This window comes from Sphaeramia orbicularis, chromosome 11 (assembly GCF_902148855.1).
Source record: "Sphaeramia orbicularis chromosome 11, fSphaOr1.1, whole genome shotgun sequence".
Taxonomy (NCBI): Eukaryota; Metazoa; Chordata; class Actinopteri; order Kurtiformes; family Apogonidae; genus Sphaeramia; species Sphaeramia orbicularis.
This window is the reverse complement of record NC_043967.1, coordinates 54,513,181-54,531,186: the sequence shown is the minus strand read 5'-3', so window position 1 is coordinate 54,531,186 and position 18,006 is coordinate 54,513,181. Positions and strand designations below refer to the sequence as shown.

Below are 18,006 nucleotides of genomic sequence, written 5' to 3'. Positions count from 1 at the left end.
GGAAAAGAGATGAAGAAATAAACGAGTGAAACCACAGACAGGCTTTATCCTCAGATCCACTTCAGACCAGGACCGTAGAACCGAGCAGGACCAGAACACAGAAGAACCAGGAATTCACTGGACGAGAGGAAATCCACAGCAGGAGCAGGTGTTCCTTCAACAGGTGGAAGTCCCAACGAGGACGTGGACTGGAGTTTTAGGGGCCTTTTTGGGCAGATTTCTGACTGATTTCTGGACAGGTTTTGGGTGGTTTTAGGGCAATCTTTGGGAAATTTTGGAACCGTTTTTGGACGATTTTGGGGCGGTTTTTGACATTTTTTTAGGCAATTTCTGGGTTGTTTCGGGGTGATTTCTGTGCAGTTTTGGAGTGATCTTTTGTGTGTTTTTTAAGCAATTTTTGGACAGTTTTTGGGTGATTTTTGGGCGGTCTTGGGGCAATTTTTGCGTATTTTTAGGCAACTTTTGAGCAGTTTGTGGACAATTTTTGGGATATTTTTGTGCAGTTTTGGTGCAGTTTTTGTGTGTTAAAGCTCTACCTACTGATGTGGCATTTCTCACAGCACTTAGTAAAAGTTTGAACATGAACAACCCGCCTCCCTCCAAAGCCCCGCCCCCTTCCCTCTGCCTGAGCTCTGAGGCTCCTCCTCCTCTCTCCTCCTCTCATCTGATGCGCGATGTAAACGGAGGAGGAAGCAGAGGTGGAGGTCCGGTCCGTTTTGGCGTGTCCGCGGACCCCTCCCTCAGTAATCAGATGCATCATCCACCTGCCGCGGGCCCACGGCTCCTGTTCCATCAGTAGACCTGGTCCATCAGTAGACCTGTTCCATCAGTAGACCTGGTCTGTGCAGTACTGGGATGGGCGCGCGCACTGTGAACGCGCGGCCTCCGCGACTTTTCCGTGGACATTTGAAGTTTCATAGTCCATACAGTTATCATCCTACATCATCTTACATGTGTGACACCATGTACATGTACCTGTATGAGTCCCACCGTCAGAAAAGCTGAGCTTTATGCAGACCTGTTCAGTCCAGTACAGCTGACTTCTGGACTTTTATCTCCATCCTTCATTCATCAGACTCCCGTTTGTGCCCCTCAGTTGTCGTTTCTGTTCATAAATCCGTTTTTTCCTTCCACATGTGAATGTCAGTTCTATCCAAACACATCCTAGACAGTAGACTGTGGTCAGTGACAGGAGAAGCAGCGTCAGATTCAGAGGGACACATATGGGATGTGAGGCGGAGATAATGGATCAGATGCTGGACGGCCGTAATGGATGATTGACAGGAGGCTCAGTCAGGTTCGGCCAATTATTTTATTCGGACCGACTAAAATGATTGGTCAGACTTTTATTAGAAACATATGAGAATTAAACATTTTTGAGTTTCAATACCTGGTGGATTTCTTTTCCATTTTAGTTTGACACACACTTATTAGGAGCATTTTAAGATGACAAAAGAAAAGTGTAAAAATGCCACATCATACGGTAGAGCTTTAAGCAACTTTTGGACAGTTCTTGGGCAGTCTTGGTGCAATTTTTGCATGTTTTGTAAGCAATTCTTGGGTAGTTTTTAGGTAGCTTTTGGGAGATTTTGGGGCAGTTTTTCTGGGCAAATTTTTTGAAAGTTTTGGGGCAGTTTTTGTGCGTTTATTAAGCAACTTTTGGACAGTTCTTGGTCAGTCTTGGCGCAATTTTTGCATGTCTTTTTAAGCAATTGTTGCATAGTTTTTAGGTAGTTTTGGGTGATTTTTGGGCAGTTTTTCTGGGCAAATTTTTGAGAGTTTTGGGGCAATTTTTGTGTGTTTATTAAGCAACTTTTGGACAGTTTTTGGACAGTCTTGGCGTAATTTTTGCATGTTTTGTAAGCAATTGTTGGACAGATTTTGGGTGATTTTTGGGCAATTTTTCTGGGCAATTTTTTTTGACAGTTTTGGGGTGATTTTGGGGCATTTTTTTTCACAGTTTTTGGGTGATTTTTGCATGTTATTTTAGACAATGTATGGACAGTTTTTGGGTGGTTTCAGGGTGATTTTTGGCATATTTTTGAACTTCTTTTGGGTGTTTTCTGCACCATTTTTGACATTTTTTTAAAGCAACTTCTGGGTAGTTTTTGGGCAATTTTGTGGTAATTTTTGAGTGTTTTTTAAGCAACTTTTGGACAGTTTTTGGGGGATTTTCGGGCAGTTTTTCTGGGAAAATTTTTTGACAGTTTTTGGGTAGTTTTGGGGTGATTCTTGGCATATTTTTTGAACTGTTTTGAGGCACTCTTTGCACCTTTTTTGACATTTTTTGGACAATTTCTGGGTGACTTTTGTGCACATTTTGGGCAATTTTTGCAAGTTTTTTAAGCAACTTTTGGACAGATTTTGGGTGATTTTTGTTCAGTTTTCCCGGGCAGATTTTTGACAGTTTTCGGAAGATTTTTGGACATTTTTTGGGTAATTTTGTGAGAAATTTCTTGGGCAATTTCTTGGGTAGTTTTTGGTAGTTTTTTCGGAGTGTTTTTGGGGTAGTTTTGGGGGGGCTGGAACAGATTAATTATATTTCAATTCATTTCAGTGGGGAAAAATGATTTGTAAAATGAGTAAATTGTAAAACGAGCTCAGTCATGGAACTAAACAGATAGTGTGAGGTTCTACTGTATACTGTCTGAATGGTCATTTGTGTGTAATGTACGTGAAAACATCTGCAGCTGCAGCTTCAGGAGTATTTCTGACACGTTTGGACTGTTCATGTGTAGCTCAAATCTACTTTTATCCACTTTTGCATCTTCTCAGACGCTCACAGCTGGACAAACAGCTGAGGGTCTGATGTAATGACTGGATTCAGGACTCAAACATGGCGGTGGCGGCTGCAGCTCTTCCCACCCCAGTGTGCTTTTTAAGCAAAATTTTTTTTCAGTTTTTGGTTGTTTTTTGGGCAGTCTTGGAGCTATTTTGGGGGGATTTTTGAATGCTGTTTTAGGGTGTTTTTGAGCAGTTTTTGGACAATTTTAGGGCGATTTTTTTTTTTGCAGTTTTTGCATGATTTTTGCATATTTTTTAAGGCAATTTTGAGCAGTTTTTGGACAATTTTTGGGTAGTTTTGGGGCGATTTTTCTATTTATTACCTCCGCCAAGGAGGTTATGTTTTTGCCAGGGTTTGTTTGTCTGTCTGTTTGTTTGTCTGTCCGTTAGTGTGCAACATAACTCAAAAAGTTATGGACAGATTTTGATGAAATTTTCAGGGTTTGTTGGAAATGGGATAAGGAAGAAATGATTAACTTTTGGGGGTGATCCAGAGGAAATCCTGGATTCTGGATCACTTTGAAATTTTCGTTAACATTGTGGTAAATGGGGCCAAAATTTTCGTTTCCCAATATCTCGCTTAATTATTGACCAAAACTCATGAAATTTAACTCAGGAATTGACAATGGGGTCCTCTATCACATTTCAAAGGCTGATCCGGATCTGATCCAGAAGGTGGATTTTATTTTAAAAAATAAATGTAGGATTTGTATCACCGATTATGTGGGGAATTTTTGCGCTTGGCGGAGGTCTGCGCTCTCCGAGTGCTTTTCTAGTTTATTTATTTATTTAGTAGCAAATTTTGGACAGTTCTGGGGTGGTTTTTGGGCAGTCTTGAGGCAATTTTTGGGTGATTTTTGAATCCTTTTTTAGGCTATTTTTGAGCAGTTTTTGGACAGTTTTGGGGCAGTTTTGGGGTGATTTTTGTGTAGTTTTGGGGCAATTTTTTAGTGGTTTTTTAAGCAATTTTTGGATAGTTTTGGGGTGATTTTTGAACAATTTTTTAACAGTTTTAGGAAGATTTTTGTGCAGTTTTTGTGGGATTTTTGCATATTTTTTTACTGCAATTTTGAGCAGTTTTTGGCCAGTTTTGGGGCGATTTTAATGTGTTTTTTAAGCACATTTTTGGACAGTTTTTGGGTGGTTTTTGGGCAGTCTTAGGGCAATTTTTGAATGCTTTTTTGGGGTGTTTTTGAGCAGTTTTTTTTGACAATTTTTGGGCAGTGTGGAAGGGTTTTGGGGTGATTTTTGTGCAATTTTGGGGCAATTTTTTGTGTATTTTTTAAGCAATTTTTGAACAGTTTTAGGGCGATTTTTGCATATTTTTCAAGCTCTTCCCACCCCAGTTGCTCATTTGCATTTTCATCTAAACCGTTTTCCTGCTGCTGGGTTTACTCTTGCTGTTATGTAACACAGTCCACATGCCTTCCACTCTGACATTCCTGATTAATGTGGGAACACAGTCTGGTTTTAGACTCAACCCTCGCTCAGGCTGATCTGTAGTAAATGTGCAATAATTAGAAATCTGAAAAAAACAAAAACAAAACAGAAAACAGTTCTCTAAAATTAAACCCACAGAGCTGAACGAACAGACTGAGTGGATGTAAGGACACAGACTTTTCTAATTTAATCCATGTGGTGGAATTTAAGAGTCATTGTAGGGCTGGATGTGACCTGGTTGGATCGAACTGGACCGGGTTGGAATGGGTTGGAATGGGTTGGACCGGGTCCATGTGAGCTGAAAAACAAAAAGGATTAAATTCACACATGACAGATCATTCCTCTGACATCATTTGACACAGATCTAATCCACTCACTGTGTTTAATGTCAACAACACCGACATGGCTTTGTTTGTTACCGTTACCATGACAACAGCTCCACCGTGACCTTCCCCTGACCCTAAACTAAACCAAACCTTCACCACGGCTTTATCACAGTGTAAATAAGACACAGATTGAGTCCAAATGAACTTTATCTGTGGTATTTGGTGCAGTTCCTCCTTCTGCCTTCAGGGGGCGACAGTGGATCCAACTGTCACATGATAAGAGACAAAAAAATAAATAAAAAATACATGGTTTTTAAATTTATATCCTCCTGAGACAGTATTTTTTAAGTAAAACTGAGACTTTTGTCCCTACAGAGGACAAAAATGCACTGCTGGGTCTCAGGAGGATACGACAAAACTACAAAATATGTTTAATATATAAAAAGAAACCAAGCATTTGTTCAAAAACAACAAATACTTACAAAAATAATTGTTCACAAACAAATTTACATTTTATTTGTAAGTTTAAGTGTTTATAATCTTTATCTATCTACTTTCTTTTTTAAATTATCTATTTATCAAGCTGACATTTTTTCCATTATTTTGTGCATTTCTATTAATTTTGTTTATTATTTTGTTCTTTTTGCTGCTTATTTATGTTTGTTCTTCTTTATTTTCTTGCCCATTTTGGTCAGTTTTTATTCATTTCATCTTATTTTTATTTTTTATTTTATTTTGCTGCTTAAGTTCAACATTTATTCTTTCTTTTTGTGCATTTTTTTTGTTAATTTTGTTCCTTTTTTTTGTTTATTTTTTTACTTGTTTTGTTGCTTATATTCTATCTGACATTTTTTTTCTATTATTTTGTGTATTTCTATTCATTTTGTTTATTATTTTGTTCTTTTTGCTGCTTATTTATGTTTATTCTTGTTTATTTTCTTGGCCTTTTTGTTCTGTTTTTATTAATTTCATCTTATTTTATTTTGCTGCATAAATCCATTATTTTTAGTATTTTTGTTCATTTTGTTCCTTATTTTGTTCATTTTTAACTTGTTTTGTTGCTCAGATTCTATCTATCTATCTATCTATCTATCTATCTATCTATCTATCTATCTATCTATCTATCTGTCTGTCTAATATTTTGTTAATAATTAAATTACTATTGCTAACTTTTTCCCCATTGTTGTTCAGACTATTTTATACCATTTATTGGTTCGTTTCTTCATTTTATTGATTATTTTGTTGATTCCTTTTCCATTGATTGTCTTATTCTGTTCATTTTTTTTTTTTTTTTTAAGAAATTTTGTTCTTATATGTTGACTTTTTTTATTCCGTTTGCTCACTTTACTCAAAATTTTTTAAAATTCTTGTTTATTTTATCAAGTATTTAGTCCATTTTATTATTGATTTTAACTTTTCTATCTGTGTATTTCTAGTGTTGATCATTTCTTGATACATTTATTATACTTTCCTCTGGGATTAATAAAGTATTCTGATTAAAAACTGTATAAATATTTAGTAGTAACCAACATAAAAATCCTATCCACAACTTTAACACTATAATACTGTAAAAAAAAAAAAAAAGAAAAAAAAAAAGGTCAAATAAGCCAAAAAAGTAAAACAAAAAACAAAAAAAAAAAACACCCTTTGGTTTCTGACGTCCTTCCTTCCAGGTTAATTCCAAACATGGACTGGTCTGTCGTCTACACACATATTTCAGGATGTGATTAATTCAGCTCCATGTGATGATGAAACTCTGGGTTCAGTTTCTATTCGATGACGCTTTGTCACTGATTAATCGTCCCTCCTCCGCTTCCCCACATGTCATCATCTCTAATATTTGCAACATCAGATAATCATCTTAATATGTGATGAAACCTCAGATAACTATCTCAGTGTATTTCAGTCTGTGGACGTGTTTGGATACACTGTAAAAAAAAATCTGTAATTTAACAGAATTTTCACTGTTTATTTTACAGATTTTTCCTGGATTTTTAAGATACAGGAAAATATCAATGACATGACAAAAACAGACTGTGATTTTACACGTCAAATGGAAAATAACATGAAAAAACTTTAACTGTGAATAACCATAAAATTTCCATTTTTTAAAAGATTTTTTTTTCTTTTTTCACATAAAAATACAGTTAAAATACATTTGCAAATGTATCATAATTTCACAAATATTTCTTTTCTATTTATGAGATTAAACTGTTAATTTTAAAGTTTAATACTGTAAAAAAAAAAAAAAAAAAAAAAAAAAGATAAAATTAATGACAATTAACGGTAACAGAAGTATTAGTTCTGTCAGTTGAACCAGACTTGTTTGTTAATTGACAAATATCTTGTGTAATTACAGGAGGTTTCACAACAAAAATGTTGAATAAATGTATTTTTGTGAATGTATAACATGTATAAGCACTGATAAACTGTCCAAATACAGTTTTTATCAGTGGATTGGACAACTGAGTCTCACTGAAAATTATTTATATATATATTTATAGGTAATTTGATTGTTTTAATGCATGTAAATATTTATTAAACATTAAAAAGTCAAAAAAAAAAAAAAGTCAAAAAAAAAAGAAAAATCTCATGTAAAGTTAGGGCCAAAAACTGTATTTTAATTATGGAAAATTACCGTATTTTTATGAGATGGTTATTTTCCGTTATTTAACAGTATTTTTCCGGCACCCCTGCTGCCGGAATAACACTGTTTTTTATGTTGTTTCTTTGTTGTTGTTTTTTTTTTACAGTGTGTAAACTTTAAGATCAGGGCAGTTTTAGTTCAGGTTCCACATACAATACAGTGGCGGAAAAAAATATTAGACCATCAGAAGTCATCAAAAACAATGGTTATGTAATCCAGGACTAACTCACAGGTGTCAAACATGCGGCCCGTGGACCAAAACCGGCCCTCCAAAGGTTCCAGTCCAACCCATGGCACGACTGTGAGGTGTTAAAATTACACTGAAGGTGTTAACAGTCAAAGGTGTTGAACTCATTTCAGTTCGGGGCCACATTCAGCCCAATGTGATCTGAAGTAAATAATAACATAATAACCTTTAACAATCCAACCTGAGCAGCCTGAAGATGTCGTACAATGTGAACAGTGTCCTGGCTGTTAGTCAGTGTTGGTTTGTAGATCCAGTCTGTAAGTTGTGTTCATGAACCGCTTCTAGTATTAGTTCCAAACACTACATTGTATTTTTTTCATTATCTATTTATAAAACGGACATTTTTTCCATTATCTTGTGCATTTCTATTAATTTTATTTATTATTTTGTTCTTTTTTTTCTTATTCTTGTTTATTTTCTTGCCCATTTTGGTCAGTTTTTACTCATTTCATGTTTTTTTTTTGCTGCTTAAGTTCAATATTTTTAGACTTTCTGTGCATTTTTGTTCATTGTGTTCCTTGTTTTGTTCCTTTTTTACTTGTTTTGCTGCTTATTATCTATCTATCTATCTATCTATCTATCTATCTATCTATCTATCTATCTATCTATCTATCTATCTATCTATCTATCTATCTATCTATCTATCTGTCTACTTCTTTTTTCATTATCTATCTATAAAGCCGACATCTTTTTCCATTATTTTGTGCATTTCTATTAATTTTATTTATTATTTTGTACTTTTTGCTGCTTATTCTTGTTTATTTCTTGCCCATTTGGTCAGTTTTTACTCATTTCATCTTTTTTTTGCTGCTTAAGTTCAATATTTTTAGTTTTTCTGTGCGTTTTTGTTCATTTTTTTCCTTGTTTTGTTCATTTTTTCCTTGTTTTGTTGCTTATTATCTATCTATCTATCTTCTTTTTTCATTATCTATTTATAAAGCCGACATTTTTTTCCATTATTTTGTGCATTTCTATTAATTGTATTTATTATTTTGTACTTTTTGCTGCTTATTTATGTTTACTCTTGTTTATTTTCTTGCCCATTTTGGTATTTGTTCATGTTATGTTCAAGTACAGCTCGTAAATGTAAATATTTTCATTACGGAATTTGACTTTTTTTTTACTCAAAAACAGAAAAAACTTTGGCGTTGACATTATTTATCAGTTCTTATCCTATTATTTGTATTACTGTACTGGTCTGGTCCACTTTAGAACACATTAGTCTGAATGTGGAACCTGAACTGACATGAGTTTGACGCTCCTGGGTTTGAACATCATCGTTTATAGTTTCATGTTTATGTCACATATTTGTCTTAATTCAGGATTCTTAGTTCATCTCATTTCTGTTCCTCATGTTGGTGTTGAATTAACGTTGCAGACACGACTCTTCTTCCTGTTTTAGTCTCTAGAACCATCACTGATGACTCCGACTTCTCCTTTACCATAAAAACCTGATGTAACGTTTACTGACTCACTCATTCATCAGAAAAACAGACATTAAATCACAGAGTTTGTGTTTTTCCAGTCAGGAGAATCAAGTCAAACTCCTGAGAAAACTGATCAACATGAAACGTAATGTTTAGCAGGAAAAACATTAAGTTTCCTATGGATTCCTTCATTGACTTTCTCTTTATGACTTTACGTTTCACATTTGGACTTTAATTGGATTAAAAAAATAAATACATAAATGCAACTTACTGATGAACAGAGCTGCAAATGTGCAAAAATATTCCCATTCCCAAGCAATAAAGTAATCAATTAAACAAATGTACATGAATAAATCAACAAAATAACAAGTAACATAAACAAAAAAGCCATAAATTGAACAAAAATAAAGGAAAAATAATAAAATAGGCAACAAAATGTATAAAACAGCCAAAGAAATCAATAAAAAACAACACAAAAATAAATAAATAAATAAATAAATAAATAAATAAATAAATACACAAAAAATACATTGATTAAAATAGAAAAGCAATAAAGTAATCAATTAAACAAACATAAATTAATACATCAACAAAATTAGCCACAAATTGAACAAAAATGAAGCAAAAATAATAAAATAGGCAACAAAATGTACAAAACACTCAAAGCAATCAACAAAATAAACAAAAGGAATAAAAAATGGGGGAAAAAAAACTTGATAACTTGATCAAAATAAGGTTGTGTACGGTTGTTTTTATGTTCAGTTAATGATAGATTTAACTGAAAAAGTCACTTTTTTTCTTTTGTTTTCTCAGTTTTGATAACATAACCTGTGAACTGAGCTGTAAATATGCAAAAAATATTCCCATTCCCAAGCAATAAAATAATCAATTAAACAAATGCAAATTAATAAATCAACAAAATAACAAGTAATATCAACAAAATAAGCCACAAATTGAACAAAAAATAAAGGAAAAATAATAAAATAGGCAACAAAATGTTCAAAAACTGCCAAAGAAATCAATAAAATAAACAACAGGAATAAAAAAATGGGTGAAAAACCATAACTTGATCAAAATAAGGTTGTGTATGTTTGTTTTTATGTTCAATTAATAATAAATTTGACTGAAAAAGTCACTTTTTCTTTTGTTTTCTCTGTTTTCGATAAAATAACCTTTGAAGCTTTAATGAACATTTAAAGGATCAGTGAAGTAAATATTAGAAAATACATGATTTGAAGAACAAATAATTTAAAAACAACATCAAAATGAACAAAAGTAAAACTCATGGAGTTTGAAAATGACAGTGGATGAACACACTGGGTTTATGTTCAATAATAAATAATATGAACAAAAATCTACAAAATAAAAACACAAAAAATGAATTGATTGAAAAAGAAAAGCAATAAAGTAATGAATTAAACAAATGTAAATTAATACATCAACAAAATAACAAGTAACATAAACAACAAAAACCCACAAATTGAACAAAAAAAAAGGAAAAATAATAAAATAGTCAACAAAATGTACAAAAACAGCTAAAGAAATCAATAAAATAAACAAAAGGCATAAAAGAAATGGGGGAAAATCATAACTAGAACAAAATAAGGTTGTGTACGTTTGTTTTTATGTTCAGTTAATGATTTGAGTGAAAAAGTCACTTTTTTTCTTTTGTTTTCTCAGTTTTGATAAAATAACCTGTGAACTGAGCTGTGAATGTGCAAAAATATTCCCATTCCCAAGCAATAAAATAATCAATTAAACAAATGTAAATTATTAAATTAACAAAATAAGTAACATAAACAAAATTAGCCACAAATTGAACAAAAATAAAGGAAAAATAATAAAATAGGCAACAAAATGTTCAAAAACAGCCAAAGAAATCAATAAAATAAACAAAAGGAATAAAAAATGAGGAAAAAACTTGATAACTTGATGAAAATAAGGTTGTGTCTGTTTGTTTTCATATTCAGTTAATGATAGATTTAACTGAAAAAGTCACTTTTAAAAAAAAAACAACTTTTTTCTCAGTTTTGATAAAATAACCTGTGAACTGAGCCGTAAATGTGCAAAAATATTCCCCTTTCATCAGAAATCTGAAGGTTATTTGGGTTTGTTTCTCCTCTATTGGATCATAAATATCAGTGGTTTGTGTGTATTTTCCACATGTACAGATTATTTTCACACACAGAATAATTCTCCTGCAGATATGACAGAAAACAATCGGTGAACATGTTTAAATAATTAATATGTGCAGGAAAAAAAACAGGTTTATAATAAAAGGTTTAACAGAGACAGACAAAAAATATGCAACGAACTTTTAAAGAGATGAAAAAATGGAAACAAACATAGATTTTTCAGCCTTTTAACAGTTGGATTCTGATGTTTGTGAGACTGGGATCTAATTCAGGCTGATATATGAAGTGCATCCACAGAGTTTTTGGGTTTAATATTGAACTGACCTGTTTTTCTTGTTGACCTGCAGCTCCACCTGCTGGACAAACCATGGAACGACAGCAGGAGATTCTGAGGAAAAAACACTGACGTAAAACGGTTCAGAGTCTGTTTATCAGGATCAGCACGATTAAAACCAAAAACAAGTGAAAACATCTGTTATTCTGTCGTAAATACAAACCAGCAGCTGAAAAGAAAAAAGAAATAAACTAAAACTACAATACAAATAATGAAACGTTTCACAAAATCGGGAAAAAAAAGACTTGAAAACCAACATAAAACCCAGAAAAATACAAATAAAACATACAGAAAACAAATTAAATGAGAAAAAATACAAAAAAAAAATAAAGATAATACAAATGTTTGCATCATTTCTTTACTTTTATAAATGAAAACCAAAAACAGAGATAAAAAAAAAAGCATTAAAAGAGGATAAACAACAAAATGTACAAATAAAAACAAACCAAAAAATAAATAAAAAATAGAAAAAGCAAACGAAGAAAAATGACAAATGCAAAGAAAAAACACAAAAAACAAAACTGTAAACATAAAAAAGGACATAAAAATGTTAGATATTCATCAACTCAGTCTTTTGTGGTGATTTGGTTTGAAGCAACTTAAGCTGTTTTTTTCCAATAAGAAATAAAAAGCAAAATAAAAAATAAAGTAAAATAAAAAAAAAACAAGAAATAAAGATAATAAAAATGTTTGCATCATTTCTTTACCTTTTTTACTTTTTATATATGGAAAGCAAAAACAGACTGAAATAAAAAAAAAAAAAAAAGCAACAAAAGGATAAACAACAAAATATACAAACAAAAGTAAACAAAAAACAATAGAAAAGGCAAATGAAGAAAAATAAAACAAAAAAATGCAAACAACACAAAAAACAAAAATGTAAACACAAAAAAGGACAAAAAATTTAAAATATTCATCAACTCTCTTTTGTGGTAGTTTGGTTTAAATCAACTGAAGTTTTTTTTTTTTTTCAACAAGAAATAAAAAGCAACAAAAAAGGAAAAAATACAAGAAATAAAGATAATACAAATGTTTGCATCTTTTTAAAAATCTTTTTATAAAAGAAAAACAAAAACAGACAAAAAGCATTAAAAAGATAAACAACAAAATATACAAAGAAAAATAACAAAAAAAACAATAAAAAAGCATTAGAAGAAAAATAATAACACATGCAAACGAACAACACAAAAAACAAAACTGTAAACACAAAAAAAGGACATTAAAAAATGTAAAATATTCATCAACTCAGTCTTTTGTGGTAGTTTGGTTTAAATCAACTGAATTTTTTTTTTTTTTTTTACAATAAGAAATAAAAATTAAAAAAAACACCCAAAATTAAAAAAAAAAATAAATAAAAAAATACATACAAATTAAAATAAACCACATAAAAAGGATAAACACACACACAAACAGCCAAAAACATTAACTAAGACGTAATAAACAAAAACAAACAAAAAGCTGCACAAGATCAAAACTTTGTTATGATTTTATCTTAATCACACTTTAAAAAGTTGCGTTGTGTTTTTTTTTCCACATGAAGTTCAAACCAGTAAAGACACAGTGAAGCCGTTGGGTTTTTTTTATACATCGACTGTATTTTTTTTATTCCAAATGTGTTTCTATATATTGAACATCGGGGGGGGGGGGCTCCTACAGTCGCCCCCACACGTCAATATCAATAATAATAATAATAATAATATCAATAATAATAATAATAGTAATAATGAGAACAATAATAATCTTCAGAATAATGTCCGTCCGCTGCTGCTGCGCGTCGTCGTTTTCACTGGTGTCGGAATCTGGGACTGAAAATATGAAAGTGGAAAAATACTCACACACACACACGCACACACACACACACACACACACACACACACACACACACACACTGACATCTTCATCATCATCATTCTGACAACACATGAAGTCACTGCTTTCATCCCTGGACATGTGTGTTTTTATCGTTTTCATAAACTCTGCAGCTTCAGACGCATTTTAACCCTTAGGTGCAAAAAACTGAACAAAAAAAATAATAAAAACAAACAAAAAAAAAAATTTAAAAATTAAAATGAAGTAAAAAATAAAAAAATAAATAAAAATAATAAATAAATAAATAATTATATAATAAATTATATAATAATAATAATAATAATAATAATAATAATAATAATAATAATAATAATAAATTATATAATTATAATAATAAATGAATAATAATAAAATTCTAAAAAATAAAAAAACTAAAAAAGTAAATTAAAAAAAAAAAATTACAAAACAAAAATTTCAGAAGTAAAATAAATAAATAAATAAATAAACAAAAAAATACATTAAATTTAAAAAAAAATAAAAAATTAAATAAATACATAAATAAATACATAAATAAATAAAACGATGCATAAGTGGGTCCATCTGACCCGGTGGGGCGGTTTAGTCCAGTATCTGTGGAGTGAACAGGTATTAATTCATGTTCCAGGTGTTCCTCCAAAAACATGTTACTGACATCATGACATTTACATTTTCTTTCATAGATTTGATGTAATTGTCGTTTTTGTTTTACTCCTTCCATACGTGGGTCAAAACGACCTGCATTCATTTACAACAGAATCACATCTGAACCTTCGATTCATTTACAATAAAACCAAAGTCACTTTTCCATCAGACGTCTGCGCAAAACTTTACCCATATTTACTAAACGTCGAAAAAACCGAAGTGTGTCATGTCCGTTTTTCCATTAAATCACAAATTAAAAAAAAAAAAAAAAAAAAAAAAAAAAATTAAGTTTTGCAGAGATGTCCGATGGAAAAGTGACTACTGTTATATACTATACTGATATATTCATATATTATACTATATTATTATATACTTTGCTTTTCAAATTTTCTAAATATTAAAACAACTTTTTAAAAATTGTTAAAAAAAATATTAAAAATGGAAAAATAAAACACATTTCAAACATGAAATCATTCTTTTTTTGGACCAAAATATAATAGAAATGATAATTTTTAACATGATAAAATGACAGAAGTGTCATAAAATGCAGATCATTTTGACCCGTTTCTAACAGAGTGGAGGGTCCAGACACTCAGGCATCTAAGGGTTAACCCCCCCCCCCAAATAAAATAAAATAAAACTATCACCAAACCAAACTCCAGGACCCGCTGTGACCCAAACTCACGTCCTGGATCAGTTTTTTTGGCTCCGTTCATCTGTACAATACGCGAACATGGGCCTCCGTTTATCGGCCGATATCTGATCGATACAAGTAAAAACCGTCTGTAACGGAGGAATTAAAAAGAGGATGAAAGTTCAGGAAACGAACGAGTAGAAATGAAGCCCACAGAAGGAAAGTACAATCACAAATTAGAGCTTTTTCCTCTGGTTCTGGGGTTTGTTCTTCAGCCTGAGTTCAGCCACGACATCCAGTTCATTCGACCCAAGACGCCTTAACGGGAGGTTTACATCGGAGACTTAACGGGAGCAGGTTTACGTCGGAGACTTAACGGGAGCAGGTTTACGTCGTTTACATCGTTTACGTCGTTTACGTCGTTTACGTCGTTTACGTCAAAGCCTTTAACGGGAGCAGGTTTACGTCGGAGACTTAACGGGAGCAGGTTTACGTCGGAGACTTAACGGGAGTAGGTTTACGTCGGAGACTTAACGGGAGTAGGTTTACGTCGGAGACTTAACGGGAGCAGGTTTACGTCGTTTACATCGTTTACGTCAAAGCCTTTAACGGGAGCAGGTTTACGTCAGCGTCTGGAAGGTCATGTGACTGTGAAAAGTCCAACTGACTCTACTTCTGTTTGGTGTTCGGACGTTTCATAAGGTCGACGTTTAGATCTGCTGATAATCCACTAATAGGATCAATCCATGTCAATAAAATGTAAAAAAAAACGTAAAATACAGTTCTTCATCTTTTCATGGTCATCAGATATGACCATATTTGGATGTTCAGAGGCTCCGTCATTACCGTGGAAACACCGTCATCTTCTACAGCATTGATTCACCAGTAAAACCCATAGAGTTGGATCAGTGACAGTGGATGAAATGAACAAAAATGAAGAAAAAACAAACAAAATGATAAATAATGTGGAAAAATAAGCTAAAAACTGAGTAAAACAATGTAAAAAAATAAAATAAAACAAAGCCACAAACTGAACAAAATTGAATTAAAAAAAGAAATATACAAGAAAATGTTGAAAATAAACAAAATAATAAAAACCCTACGTACAAAACAGAAGGGAAATTAAAGGGCCAAAAAAAATTGTAACCAGAACAGCCAAAGTCATCAATAAATAAAATAATTAAAAAAAAAAAAAAAAAAAAAAATCAGCAACAAGAACAAAATATGCCACTAATTGAACAAAATTTAAGAATTATATTAAAATAATTGATGTAAAATGCAGTTATTCGTCTTTTCATGGTCATCAGATATGACCATATTTGGACGTTCAGAGTAGTTACCATGGAAACACTGTCATCTTCTACAACATTGCAAAAAAACCCCCAAAAAACCCCCAAAATTAATTGATTTAAATAGAAAAGCAATAAATTAATCAATTAAACGTAAATTAATAAATCAACGAGATAACATCATAAACAAAATAAGCCACAAATTTAACAAAAATGAAGTAAAAATAATAAAATTGGAGAAAAAATGTACAAAACCAGGAAAATAAATCAATAAAATACACAAAAGGAATAAAAAATAGGGGGAAAAAACATAACTGGACCAAAATAAGGGTGTGTGTGTTTGTTTTTATGTTCAATTAACGATAGATTTGACTGAAAAAGTCACTTTTTCTTTTGTTTTCTCCGTTTTTGATTAAAATAACCTGTAAATTTATTCTGCGCTTTACTAAACATCTAATTTAAATGTAAGAAAATACATGATTTACAGTGAAAAATGCTAAATGGAGGGGATAATACTATAATAAATAATGATAATTACCTTAATAAAAGCTGAGTGAACTGCGGTAAAAGTAGAACTGAGTGTTGATTTGTTAATTTCATAAACAATAATCATCGAAGGAGTGTTTGAACGTCCTTGTTCGACATAAACCTGCTCATATTAAAGCTCAGACCAGATGTCAGTTTGGTTTTGCTCTGAAACTCAGTGTGCTGAAGAACAAACCGGGTCCAGATCCGTGTGGTTCTGGACCGTCGAACACCTGGACTTACACCTGGACCTCCTGTTCTGAGCTCCACTGGCCTGCTGTTTGGAAAACGCCACCGTCAACGCTTCAACACGATCACTGATAAAACTAAAGACAAAACCGAAAACTGACCCTGGTGTTTTTTTTACTCACCTTAAAGTTTAAAACCAGAACCGGGTCCGTCTGCTCGTCGTCTGTTCTGGTTAGCGTCACCGGATTCATCTGACGAACTGTTTCCTGTGTGTCGTCTGATTTATGTTCATGATCTGAACTGTAGAGAAACACTTTTAAAAACACCACATTTTTATCAGACGTCCGATAAAAACCATCACGTCAGAGCGGAACTGGACTCCACTGTAAAAAGTGACACCCCTTTTCTTGCATTTTAATAAAAAAATCTGCTTAGTTACGTCACAAACGCCAAAATAAAACTAACTCCAACTGCTAATAAAACATATCCAAGTCCAACCCAGTCTGCAATAAATAAGAATATTTATCTAACAGGGTTAAAAAATGACCTAAAAAAGAAGAAACGTGTCACCAGGTAAAGACTTTAACACGACAAAAAACTGAAAAACACAAAAACCTCCTCAACTACTAAAGAAAAACCCTAATGAGTCAACAGCGTAAATAGGAAAGGCACAAAGTCACACATCGAACCAAAGACTATCGACAAGTTCAGCTGTAAAAAAAATTAAAAATACAGTTATGGTTGATCAAACTCAAAAATACAAACATAGAAATAAAACTTTAATAAACAAATGTAAAAAAAAAAAAAAAAAAAAAAAAGTCTAAAAGACACAAAATAAGTCCAAACTGATCCAAATGATGACTCTAATACTGACCGTCACTTTTTACAGCGGAGATGAGGCAAATGTTGTTTTCACCGTTTACCATTTTTTACAACAGAGATGCTATTTTTTACAGTGAAGATGAGGTGACTGCTGTTTTTGCCGTTTGCTATTTTTTACAGTGGAGATGAGGCGACTTGTTTTCATTGTTTGCTATTTTTTACAGCGGAGTTGAGGTGACTTGTTTTCACTGTTTGCTATTTTCTACAGCGGAGATAAGGCGACTGTTTTCACTGTTTGCTATTTTTTACTGAGGAGATGAGGCAGCTGTTGTTTTTGCCATTTGCTATATTTTCACTGTTTGCTATTTTTTACAGTGGAGATGAGGCGACTGTTGTTTTCACCGTTTAGTATTTTTTACAGTGGCAATGAGGCGACTGTTGTTATTAGTGTTTGCTATTTTTTACAGCGGAGATGAGGCGACTGTGGTTTTCACCATTTGGTATTTTTTACAGCGGAGATGAGGCGACTGTGGTTTTCACCATTTGGTATTTTTTACAGCGGAGATGAGGCGACTGTGGTTATTAGCGTTTGCGTGTTTGCTAACGCAGACACACGTCACCAGATGCAGCAGAGGATCAGTTTTGTGACGTCAGCCGTTTTCAGACCACAGTGTTTCTCCACAGCTCAGACTGGTCACATAAACCGCCGCCGCCGCT

At 32.4% G+C, this 18,006-nt stretch overlaps 1 long non-coding RNA gene across 1 annotated transcript; it reads right to left on the bottom strand.

Moving 5' to 3' along the window:
- Positions 1-4,893: 4,893 nt before the first annotated feature.
- LOC115427923 (uncharacterized) lies at positions 4,894-14,375 on the bottom strand. Its single transcript, XR_003936558.1, has 3 exons — positions 14,286-14,375; positions 9,695-9,699; positions 4,894-4,904 (listed from the first exon to the last, which is right to left on the bottom strand). It is a non-coding gene; the product is annotated as an uncharacterized LOC115427923 (long non-coding RNA).
- Between the last annotated feature and the right edge of the window lie 3,631 nt (positions 14,376-18,006).